The 12,472-nt window shown below is 44.2% G+C and overlaps 1 protein-coding gene across 1 annotated transcript in view; it reads left to right on the forward strand.

The window, feature by feature from the left end:
* The window catches only part of LOC309396342 (killer cell lectin-like receptor subfamily B member 1B allele C), a 55,677-nt gene that overhangs the window by 17,707 nt on the left and 25,498 nt on the right, over positions 1–12,472 (forward strand). The window lies entirely within an intron of this gene.

Raw genomic sequence — 12,472 nt, forward strand, 5'->3', positions numbered from 1 at the left:
GCTAGTCACACTCTCTCAGCCTACCTCACTTTAGGGTTGTTGTGGGGAAAACAGAAGGAGGAAAGAGCATTATGTATGTTCTCCATCTTGAGTTACTTACGAAGTAATAAAGATTGGATAAAAGTCGAATAAAGAAATAAACAAATCCTGATGCAACTAAAATGTAAAATAACTAAAAATATGAAAAATATCAAACTTTTTCATTCCGTCCCTGAGCAAAAGACCCCAGAAAGGCCAAAGATTAATCTCTTGCATGATGCCCTTTCAAACAAGAAGCTTTTTAAACAAGGAAGGGCTTACAAGGACCAGAATTAAAATAGCCTGCATAGCTAGAGTTGAAAAGGCAAAACACAAGGAAATGAAGCAGGGGAAGGAGGTGTGTGTGTGTGTAGGGAAAAATCCTGCCAGCACTAGATTCTTACTTATCAAGTTCGGCAATTGGACCAATGGTGGGTTACTACCAGTTTGGATTGGTTCGACTGGACCGATTTGGCGGTTTGGCGGCCTGGGTTGCCGGAACCGGCAGTGACCCAGCCCTGCCACGCCCCCCAAACAGGTTTCCCAGTTGGTGCCATCAGTGCCGTCATCTTGTTTTTCAGTTCTGCGCATGCGCAGAACAATTTTAATTGCACTGTGCATACACGCGCAGCGTGCCTCAAGCGTGCATGCAAAGCGTGCACACAAACAAAGTGGCAGTAGTGTCAGCCGGAACTCACCCCTGAATTGGACCAGGATACAGGCAGTCCTCAACTTACGACTATTCGTTCAGTGACCATTCAAAGGTACAACGGCACTGAAAAAAGTGAACTTGTGACTGTTTTTCACACTTAGGAACTGTTGCAGCATCTCCATCATTACGTGTTCAAAATTCAGAGGCTTTATTATTTATGATGGTTGCAGTTTCATGTGATCCCCTTTGGCTACTAAGTCACTTCCGGTTTGCTCGTAGGGGCGTTTTTAGTGCTCCGGAGCCTTCAGGGAAGCTTCCTGAAGGTCCCCGAAGGCTCCAGATGACTAGAAATGGCCCTATGACTTCCAGTTTGCTCGTAGGGTTGTTTTTTGCCCTCCGGAGGCTTCAGGGAAGTTCCTGAAGCCTCCGGAGGGCCTCCAGGGAGGCGGGGGAGTTGTTTTCGCCCTCCCCAGGTTCCTATAAAGCCCCTGGAGCCTGAGGAAGGCAAAAAAAGCATGCAAAAAAATGGGGGGGTTGCGCCTGACATGCGCGCATGCGTACTGGTGGGGTTACGCATTGCATTATGGGTGTGGCATGCCCACGCACGACCCCCCTGCGCTCCCCCCGCTTATGGCACGTGAGCCAAAAAAAGGAGATTTTTGGGATAATTCCAATTGCTAAGATCTGGAAGCCCAATATATGAAAACTGTATATCAAGTGTCAGGGGGAAAAGTACAGTAGTCCTCAACTTACAACCATTCATTTAACAACTGTTTGAAGTTACGACCCTTACAGCATCCTCACGGTCACATGATCAACATTCGGATGCTTGGCAATCGGCATATATTTAAGAGGATTGCAGCGTCCTGGGGTCATGTGGTCACTCTTTGTGACCTTCCCAGCCAGCTTCCAACAAGCAAAGTCAATAGGGGGGAAGCTGCATTTGCTTAATGACCACATGATTCCCTTAGCTGCAGTGATTTGCTTAACAACCATGGTAAAAATGTTCTAAAATTAGGTATGACTCGCTTAACAACAGCTTTGCTTTACAATGGAAATTCTGGCCCCAGTTGTGATCCTAAGTCAAGGACTATCTGTAGATAAAATCTTGTCTCCTCTAATCATTTGGAATCCAAAGGCAAAGCCACTTTCTCCTATCTTTCTTGGGAAATCCAAATTCTTGTAAATCTGGAAATTGTTGAAGGAAGAAAAAAAGTTCTTTATTTTTTTGTTTCCCACACCATGGTTATTTAACCTGACAAGGTGTGTTGCCCAATTATTATCATCATCACTCAGGGAATTTCCCAATAGAAATCTGTAGATTAATCTTCCATATTCCCTCACTTACATTGTAGACAGGACTGTTGCCGGGAGGGGAATCTACACTACAGAGAGTAAAAAACTGTTGACATTTTGCTATAGACTTCCTTTTTTCTGTTCCTCTCATTGGTGCCCAAATTACAGTCAAAATGCTCCTGGTCTCTCATACTAGAGCCTAATTATAACAAACTTTAAATTCTTACCATCTACAATTTCTTCTTCTTTGTCCCTGTTAAGTCTCAACTTACATACAACCTCTTCCTGAGAAATAAAATGGCTCTGGGACCTGCTTGGCTGGTTCAGATGTACTTTTGCAACTTCGGCATTTAATGTGCCAACGTGTTTTCTATATGAATGTAAGCTACAGAATAGCTTTTCGTGCTATATACCAGTGATGGCTAACCTTTTTCGCCTCGGGTGCCAAAAGCGTGCCCACACCAATTATTTAATCACACACACACACACACACACACATGCTGTGCCCCCTGTGCATGAGTGCATGACACCACCACCTTACTGCCCTGCGCATGCGCGCACAGCTTTTTTGGAGCCTGGGGAGGGTGGAACTGGCCCGTTTACTGACTTTCAGTGGGCCTGGTAGGTCTGTTTTTCACCCTCCCCACCCCCAAGGCCCTCTAGAGGCTGAAAACGACCCCCCCCCCCAGCCTCCACACGAGCCTGTACTTACCTGGCATCATGTGGAGATTCCTGGGAAGGGAAGGGCAATGTGGGCGGGCCAGCCAAAAATCAGCTGGCCAGCGCGTGCATGCGCCGAGCTAGAGCAACGGCTTGCATGCCCACTAATATGGGTGCGCATGTTACATGTGCCATAGGGCCGCCAGCTATATATTCTTCTTCCAAGCATATAATTCGTTGGTACCAAAGCTGATGCCATCAGTCAAGACAGTTTGAAAAGAGGTCATACACATTCATGGGCATAAATAAAGCTTCTGTATTTATTTATTTATCAAATTTAGAACCTGCTCATCTCCCTCACGGCTCTGATTTCAAAACTGAGTACGGAAAGCTGGGGGGGAGGAACTAGGAAGAAGGAAATGGAATGATGGCATCTCCTTCCATATAACACTGATCTCAGCCCATATAATATTGAAAGCATCTGTCATCAACATGCAATCTAGTCTTCATTTTCAAGTACCCAAAGATGAACTTAAACTATGAACTCTGGGAGCAATATGGCAGATCAATGACCTTTAACCCCTGATTGGAAAAAAGTATCTGAGGGGTTTCTGTGAGAAGTCAACTGTGGACTCATTCCGCAAAGAAGCACTGGTTTCTAACAAGGGTCAAACAGAAGAATGGCAGCACCACATCAATTAGGTGGTGGGGTTAGGTGATGAGTGATATATAGATATATGAGAAGCCAAGATGAAATATCTCTGTTTTAACAGATTAATGCTTTGAGAAGTGGCTTGCAAATCTTTCTCAGCTGAAGGCTGCATTTGACCTTTGAAAGAAACGTTGGGAAGAGGAGTATGAAAGAGTGTAGGTGGAGTCCAAACCAACACTGTGTTTTAATTCACACTAAAACACTTACATTAAGCTCATATTTATTTCCTGTAATTCTGGTGGGAAGGAGAGAGGGATAATTTGCAGCAAGTTATCTCAAGACCTCTCAAGGAAGATTCCAATGGTACACAGAAGAATTCATGAGGCCATCACATGCTGACCAGCAATGGAGTCCTGAGTCAGGAGGGGTCACATGGCCACGAATTGGACTAATTCTACCTGTCACTGCTTTGTCACAAGGCAAAAAACAGAAGATGCAGCAATCACAATTCCTTCCCACTCTTTTCCCAGCCAGTCCCCTGACCTCTTCTTCAAGAGTTGTGGTTAATTCCTGGGGTTATATGTATTACAACAGGCAGAGAAGAGGAAGCAGATGGAAAGAGCAGGAATGACTGGATCTCTGCCTGAATATGGCTGAAAACATCTAATTTTTGATGAATGTATCTTGTCTTTTTATGTACACTGAGAGCATATGCACCAAAGACAAATTCCTTGTGTGTCCAATCACATTTGGCCAATAAAGAATTCTATTCCACTCTACTCTACTCTCTCGTGATCATCCTTAGATCAGAATTGGCCTACAGAATCTCAGTTATCTATAACATATTATTATTAAGGGAAATATTTATTGGTATGAAAGGTGGTTTTGCCAATGCATTAAGTCCCAATGGTTTTAGAAAAGACTTTTAATATTTTGAATACATCTAGTTAAAGTATTTATTTTGACTAAAGCAGTGTTTTATTGTACTGGATTAAATTTATACAGTACACAATACTTTCTGGTGAGAATTTTATTATTTTATTGTTTTGTTTTATTATTTTATTTTATTATTTTATTATTTTATTTTATTTTATTTTATTTTATTATTTTATTTTATTTTTTTATTTTATTATTTTATTTTATTTTATTATTTTATTATATTTTTTATTTTATTTTATTATTTTATTTTATTATTTGTTTGGCTCCCATCTCACTTTGAGGGGAGACTTTTAGCATCTTTTCCTTTAAGCTGAATAAAGGATTTCCCTATTAAGCTGAATAAAGGATTTCAGGACTGATAACAGCAGGCAGCATTTGCAATCTTCAATAATCAGATCTGCTCAGGAAGGGCATGACAGTTACCATGATACGCAAATATTGACAATAAATGAGAACTCAGACAACAAATAAAAATTAAATGCCTTATAGGCTGCCAGATGTCAGATGCAGAAAGTAAAGGAGAACTTAATTCCTCGTCTAATGAGTTTACATTTCCATGTGTGGCAGAGAAGTCTGGCAGAAGCAGTGGTGGGTTCCTGCCGGATCGCACCGGATCGCGCGCGCTCCCTTTCGGCGCTAAACCAGGATCGCGCGCTCCCTTTCAGCGCTAAACCCGGATCGCGCGCTCCCTTTCGGCGCTAAACCCGGAAGTACGGTCTTGCCCCGCCCCTGGCGACGCGACGACACTTGCCTGCGCTCCACCAGCTCGGCTGGGAACGGAGATGTTTCTCTGCTCAGCAATGTCTTCAGTGGAGTGGTGGCAGCCTGGCAGCCTGAGCCTGCGTCCCTTTCAGGCGCTCCGCTCCGCTGAGGAAACGTCTCCGTTCCCAGCTGAGCTGGTGGAGCGCAGGCAAGCGTCGTCGCGTCGCCAGGGGCGGGGCAAGAACGTACTTCCGGGTTTAGCGCCGAAAGGGAGCGCGCAATCCGGGTTTAGCGCCGAAAGGGAGCGCACGCGATCCGGTGCGATCCGGCAGGAACCCACCACTGGGCAGAAGGTAATGCAAATAGTAATGCAAATACAGATCCAGCAATGAACAAGCTGCAACAATACTTTCTTCCAAAGAATTTTGCAACGAAAGCAAGAAAGAGATTGCATTTGGAGTGAAGCAGGCAGAAATGGAGTCATCTTTAATACAAACATCTCAATCTATATAAGAGCCCTTCAGAGCTCTCTACTGTCTTCACTTCTTTCTTACATGAAACCACGTAAAACTGCAGGAGAGACATGATGTGCGCATGTCGATTTACTGGAGTGATGTCGCTGGATCAGGAGTTGCCTTGGTTGCCAGCTGTTTCCTGGGTTGACAACCTCAAGTGCTAGTTGTCCATGATTCCATATAGATTCATGTGTGTCTGTGTAGTCACCAGTTACGCTCAGTTTGAAGAATCCCTATTTGACCACATGACTAAGTAAAAAGTGAGCAAGCAAGAAAGGAAGCTAGAGGATTCTGCACGGTTTTTGAATAACTAGACCAGGGGTGTCAAACTTGATTTCATTGAGGACCACATCAGGGTTGTGTTTGACCTCAAGGAGCCGGGTTGGGTGGGGCCAGGGTAGGTTCACCGAGGGTAGGCGTGGCCAGGGTGGGTCTGGCCAGCTTGACGTCACTGCTGTTGGGGGCACCTGTGGTGGCCAAGTGCTAAGGCAGGACTTCCTTCCTTCTTTCCTTCTTTCTTTCCTTCCTTCCTTCCTTCCTTCCTTCCTTCCTTCCTTCCTTCCTTCCTTCCTTCCTTCCTTCTGATGGAAGAAATTCCTGGTCCATTTCCCAGCCGGGAGTTGCAACCGATGCTAGAAGAAGATTTCGTGAAGCCAGCTGCCTGAAAGCTATGACTTTTATTAGGAAAGAAAAAACAGGAAGGCAGAGATGCAGCTCAGACATTCCACGGGCTGCAGACAAATCGTACAGGTACTGGTTTCCCTCTTACACAGTTTTACACAAAAACTTGAGGTTTTTGTGTAAGTTTATGGTTTACAAAGGTTTCTTTATTTCTAGTGATTGCTTCGATTTCAGTTCTCTTGTTTCTTCCGGGCAAGATTGTATCAAGAAACAAAAGAACCAAAATCGAAGCAATCACTAGAAATAAAGAAACCTTTGTAAACCATAAACTTACACAAAAGAAGGGAAGGGAGTTTCCTGTATGGGTGCTTGTGAGTAAGCCTCAGCCTTTGTGGAAACTTATGTAAATGATCATGGGGAATGTTTGCCTTGCCTTATAGATTGGATTCTATGTCTTTGTTATTCCCAGTGGCAGGTTTGGGGCTTTGCTTCTGTTTTGGTATCCTTAATCTTTTGTACTCTGTTTCCTTTTGTGATTAAATGTAAGTCTTTTGGTAGCATGTCTGATTTTTCTCTGATTATGGCTCCCAACTTTGTGTGTGTTTCTATTTTAGCTTTTAATCTGTAATATTCTGGTTATGCCTTCTCATAACTTACTACCCTTCCTTCCTTCCCTCCCTCCCTCCCTCCTTCCAGAGGTGGGTTGCCCCTGGTTCGGTCGAGCCAGTAGTAGAATTCAGGGCCTGGGTCGCAAAACCGGCAGCGACCCAGACCTGCCATGCCCCTGAACCAGTTCCCTTGATGCCGCTGGGTTACTGCAGTTTTGGTTTTTAGTGACTGCACTTACCCAGTTCACTGTAAAATGTTTTGTGCATGCGCGAAGAACAATTTACATTGAATAGTGCACACATCCACGCAGCACACGTCTGGTGCATGTGGGGGTTGTGAACTGGTAGTAAAACTCGCAGCAACCCACCCCTACCTCCTTCCCTCCTCCCTTTCTCCCTCCCTTCGTTTTCTTTTTTTTACCTTCCCTCTTCATTCTGCTTTCTTCTTCCTTCCCTTCTTTCCTTATTTTTCCTTCCTTGCTCTCTTCCCATCTTTTTCTTTCCTCTTTCCATTTCTCCTTTCCTGGGGAAACATTTCTACTTTTGTTTTGTTTTTTAGTTTGTTTTGCTAGCCCTCTGCCAGCAAAAAAAGAGCCTGGGAGGGCTGTGCGCGGCTCTCCTGGGTCTTGTTTTCAGCCGTGACAGCCTCCTGCAGCCCTCTGCCAGCAAAAGCAGAGTTCTATTTTCACTGGCAGAGGCACCGCGGGCCGGTCATTTGCTGTTTCCAGGGTGGCCCTACAGGCCAGATTTAAGTACCCTCCAGGCAGGATCCAGCCTGCGGGCCTTGAGTTTGATACCCCTGAGCTAGAGGATTCTGCAGTCAAAAACCCATGTCGCTTCCACTTCATTGGCAATGGAGAAGGTTCTGAAGATCAGGTAGACCATTAAGCTCTTTCAAGATTTAAAGGACACTGTATTCTGCTCAGAAAATAATATCTATGGAGCAAAGCTTTCAGCGCAATTCTGATGGGATCTTAATACTATGCACGAGATATAGTACCTGGGGTTCAGCCTATATTTAATGTTCTTTTATCTTCAGCTTTCTGGATCTGAAAGCAGCAGCAGTGACAATTGCTCAGAGTAATGCATCAGAGGTGGTATTCAGCAGCTTCTGACCGTTATGGAGAACCGGTAGCGGAAATTTTGAGTAGTTCGGTGAACTGGTAAATAGCACCTCTGGCTGGCCCCACCTCCATCTATTCTCTGCCTCCCGAGTCCCAGCTGATCAGAAGAGAATGGGGATTTTGCAGTATCCTTCCCCTGGAGTCAGGAGGGAATGGAAGTTTTACAGTATCCTTTCCCTGCCACACCCACCAAGCCACACCCACAGAACTGGTAGTAAAAAAAATTGAATTCCACCACTGGTAATTCTAGAATACGTTATGCAAGCATTCCTGACTATCAAAACTGTTAATAATAAATCACACCTTGGATCCTTGGAAATTGTAGTGCAATCCATGTGGGATATTTGAAAACTTCAGTCGGCCCTCCGCCACGCCACGATGGGAAAATGCACCCCTGCGACTTCCGGATGGGACACCTCATCTCTGCCGGGTGTCATTGAAGCTTCCTCCCCTCCGATCGGCCTCCTGCAGCTGTCTCATGGCATGAAAGTGGCGTGCTGCCTGGTTTGCTTCTCAGCACCAGCGGACCCCCTAGTTAAGCGGGCGACCCCCAGGAATGTGGCGGCAGGTGGGGGCAGAAAGCTGTCACCATCTTTGCACATGCACGTGCCTTGGACTTGCAAGTCCGGCCACAAACCGGCCGCCTGCGTTCAGGCCAGCCCGCCTCCTCTCTCCCCGCACGGGCTTTCTGGAAGGAGAGAGAGACAGAGCGAGAGAGAGAGATGGGCTCAGCCAAGCTGCCACTCCCCGAGCCAGAAGAAGCAGTTAAGGGCAGAGACTGTGATGCTCCCTGGCATGAGTGAGAAAATAAAGCTCCTTTTCTTAGGCGGTATGGGGTGGAGTTTAAGCTAACCCAGAAAGTGTGGCAGCCTGTTGCTTGCTGCTTTTTCCGGAGAGGCCCAGCCGCCAGGCTCTCTCGCTCTCTCCTTCCTTGGGTGGATCTGGTGGGATTCAGGGGTCTTCCCCAGGTGAAGGGACAGAGCATTCATCCTTCTAGCCAGATTGTCACTACTGCACTTTCAGTGTGCTCTGCTCCACCATGCGAGGGTGCATGCACCTTCAGAGTTTCCGAGGCAGGTGGGAGGGAAGGCAGATCTGCAGTAAATATCCCACCTCTTCCCCAAAATGCCCAAATTCCAGGAAGGATTTCAACATCACATTGTAATTTCTCCAGATTATATAATATGATAACCAACCATTACATATTGGCCTATTTGCATAGCTTCCCTTCATGGAGATTTCATCAAACTGAATGTTGCAATCATACCACTGCTGTCCTAAATGGGAAAAAACAATTACAGGTAGTCCTCGACTTACAACAGTTCATTTAGTGACCATTCAAAGTTACAATGCCAATAAAAAAAATGATTTATGACTGTTTTTCACACTTTGCAGCCTCTGCATGGTCAGGTGATCAAAATTCAAATGCCTGGCATCTGATTTATATTTATGATGATTACAGTGTCCCACGATCATGTGATCACCTTTTGTGACCTTTTGACAAGCAAAGTCAATGGGGAAGCCAGATTCACTTAACAACCATATTACTAATGTCAACTCTGAAGCGAATCTGGCTGAAGCCATCTTTTGCTGCCACGAATTCTGAAGGGGGGAAGGGATGGGGAAGTAGATAGTCAAAACAAAGAAGCTTTCTCGTAGGAACCAAGGTCATTCCAACAAATGGCAGTTGAAAGAGGAGAGGAGTGACCAAGCAACCTACCATTGGACAATGTGACCTGTGACACCTGGGGAGGGAAACCTTTGCATTTTTAACTATGCTAAAACTTTAGAGTTGGTTTTCACTGGATGTGCCAATATGATGTATCCAATAATATGTTCTTTGAGGAATCAGCCTGCCTCAGAGTTCTGCTTTTGGTGGATGTGTTACTTGGAATGCTGACAGCTAACTTAAGAACTTCTGTGTTTCACTTAAACAAGAAAGGTTGTAAAATGGGGCAAAACTCATTTAACAACTGTCTTGATTAGCAGCAGAATTTTTGGGCACAATTGTGGTCATAAGCCGAGTATTATCTGTACTGCAGTCACAGTGAGGGGAAACTCTACTGCACAGAAATAACAGAAAATATTTAGTTACTAACATTTTTACCAATTTTCTTCCTATCCAAACAAAAATGCGGTGTTTTCGCTGCAATGAAATTGCCCCACAAAGATGGAGTTCACAGTAAAAGCTTTTCATTCATTCATTCATAACTGAGCCAGTTCTATTTGCACTGAGGGTATCAAGAAAGCACCACCATTCGGCTGCCTGCTGCCCAAATAATCAGCCCTGAGCTGATCACTGGAGCACACCATTGCTGCTCAGACCTTTGAGTGCCACCTTTCAGGTGCCCCTCTGATCAGCTCCCCCCTCCCCCCTCTACATTAATTTCCAATTAATTTAATTGATGTAATTTAATTACATGAAGACATTTGTAATTTGTGGATCAGGGAAATGCTCTGGACATAATTTACTTGGTCAGTAAGGCATTTGATAAAATAGACCACAGGCTACATCTTGGTAAAATAAAATAAAAAGTGGGATAAACAGCATCACCACCAGATGGATTTGTAACTGGCTGACTAATCACACTCAACATGCAGTCCTCATGTATGTTTACATGGAAGGAAGCGTGGAATTTTCCAAAGGTTTACAAAGATCACTGCTGCAAACCATCAGTATTTCTTCTGCAAAAGGTGCTATTACTTAGAAACTGTATCTAGCTTTGTATTAAGCAGCTGCTGCAGTATATTTACCAAAGCTGTAGTCCTTAATATCCATCTTCTTAAAAATAAGATTTTTGTCAATGTAACCTTCATGCCAGATTAAATGTTGAGCCTCAGATAACAGTGTGCAGATAAAATTAAAAAACCAGTCTAATGGATGTATTATAACTTCTGCCACACTACTAGCTGTAGAACCGGGATTGTAACTCAGCTCTGCATTCAACCAGCTCGCAAAATTTAACAATTGGCTCTCATGAATCAGACAAATTGACTCCAGCACACCACTAGCCTCAGATTTCCAGGACAAATCCAAACAATTAAGACAACCAGATTACTCCAGTTCCTCCTTCAATCAAGTCCTTTTAAAACAAAGGAAAGAATGCAACAGAAGTCCATGGACGAATCCTGGAAAAAATGAGTATTCCCTCTCCTCAGCTTTTGATTAACTTCTGCAATTTGCAAGAGCTGAAGATGACTGAAGCAGAGGAACATTTGCTTCAGAAAATCTCTCTTTCTAAACAAAAAGCTGTTGAGTCTTTGGTGCTTTCTGAGCTTGGTTGCTTGCAGACATTTCATTACTCAACTAGATAATATAATCAGTGTGAATGTGGTTTTTGCTCCCTGTTTATATACAGCCACTGGCTCAGTCAGTTTTGGAAGTTAAGTGGTTTACTAATTTCCCTCCTAAATATTGTTGCAGGCATCATCATCCACCCCTCCTTGCACAACAGGGACCCTGTTATCAGACAAATATGGGGTTTCCCAGATCAATGACTCCACATGTCTTTTATTCTTCATTTATATGAGGACCCAGATTGTTGGGGACAATATGCTGACTTTGTAAAACTGCTTAGAAAGGGCTGTAAAAGCACTTTGAAGTGGTATATAAGTCTAAGTGCTATTGCTATTGCTATATGGCTGTAGGAGCTCCTGTCTGTCTTATTTTATGATTCTTGATGCGTGCGTGTGCATGCGTGCATGCATGCGTGCGTGCGGTCTGACTTCAGAATATGAGATCCAACAATGTCCTTGAGATTGCTGGCAGCCTGCCTACCTTCTATGGAAGTTGGTGTCCCAGCCCAATCTGTGTCTTTCCTATGTTTGTCCTATGTTCAATTAAAAACAAATATTCTTAATGCCTTTCCATTCTGTTAAAGAGGCATTTATACTCTGGTATTTTACTTTTTCTTTGTAAGCAGTAAGTAACATCATTCACTGTACAAACTTTAAGATTTCAACAATATCAGCAATGTTGTTGTTGTTGTTGTTGTTGTTGTTAATATTATTGTTATTGTTATTATTTGGATTTATTATGGCCACCAAATGTAAAAGACATCTTCTAACCTAGAAGCAAACAATTTGGAAGCCAATTTTTCTCTGGATCTTCCCTTCCAGAAAGCAAAACTCAAACATCTCCAAGAGCCACGGTGGCGCAGTGGTTAGAATGCAGTACTGCAGGCTAATTCTGTTGACTACCGGCTGCCTGCAGTTTGGCAGTTCGAAACTCACCAGGCTCAAGGTTGACTCAGCCTTCCATCCTTCCTAGGTGGATAAAAATGAGGACCCAGATTGTTGGGGGGGGGGGGCTATACGCTGACTCTGTAAACTGCTTAGAGAAGTCAGTAAAGCACTGTGAAGTCTAAGGCTAAGTGCTATTGCTATCTTTCCACCTCTATGTAAAATAGATCATTTTAACAGTCTGTTGTTAGCTATAGTTGGTAAATGTCCGTTCATAGTGATTATCAGGTAATGGGGGAGGGCAGTGGTGTGTTGCTCCTGCTTCGGCCCAGTTCGGCCAAACCGGTAGTAGCGGCGGTGGGAGGCCCCGCCCACCCACCTGAAGTGTCTGTGCATGCGTAGAAGTGTTGCGCGCACGTGGGAGCATGCACGAGAGCGCGCCCGAACCAGTAGTAAAAATATTTGCAACCCACCACTGGGAAGAGGTGGGAGGCTAGGAATTC

The sequence above is a fragment of the Natrix helvetica genome (genome assembly GCF_964273705.1).
Source record: "Natrix helvetica genome assembly, chromosome: 1".
NCBI classification, from domain to species: domain Eukaryota; kingdom Metazoa; phylum Chordata; class Lepidosauria; order Squamata; family Natricidae; genus Natrix; species Natrix helvetica.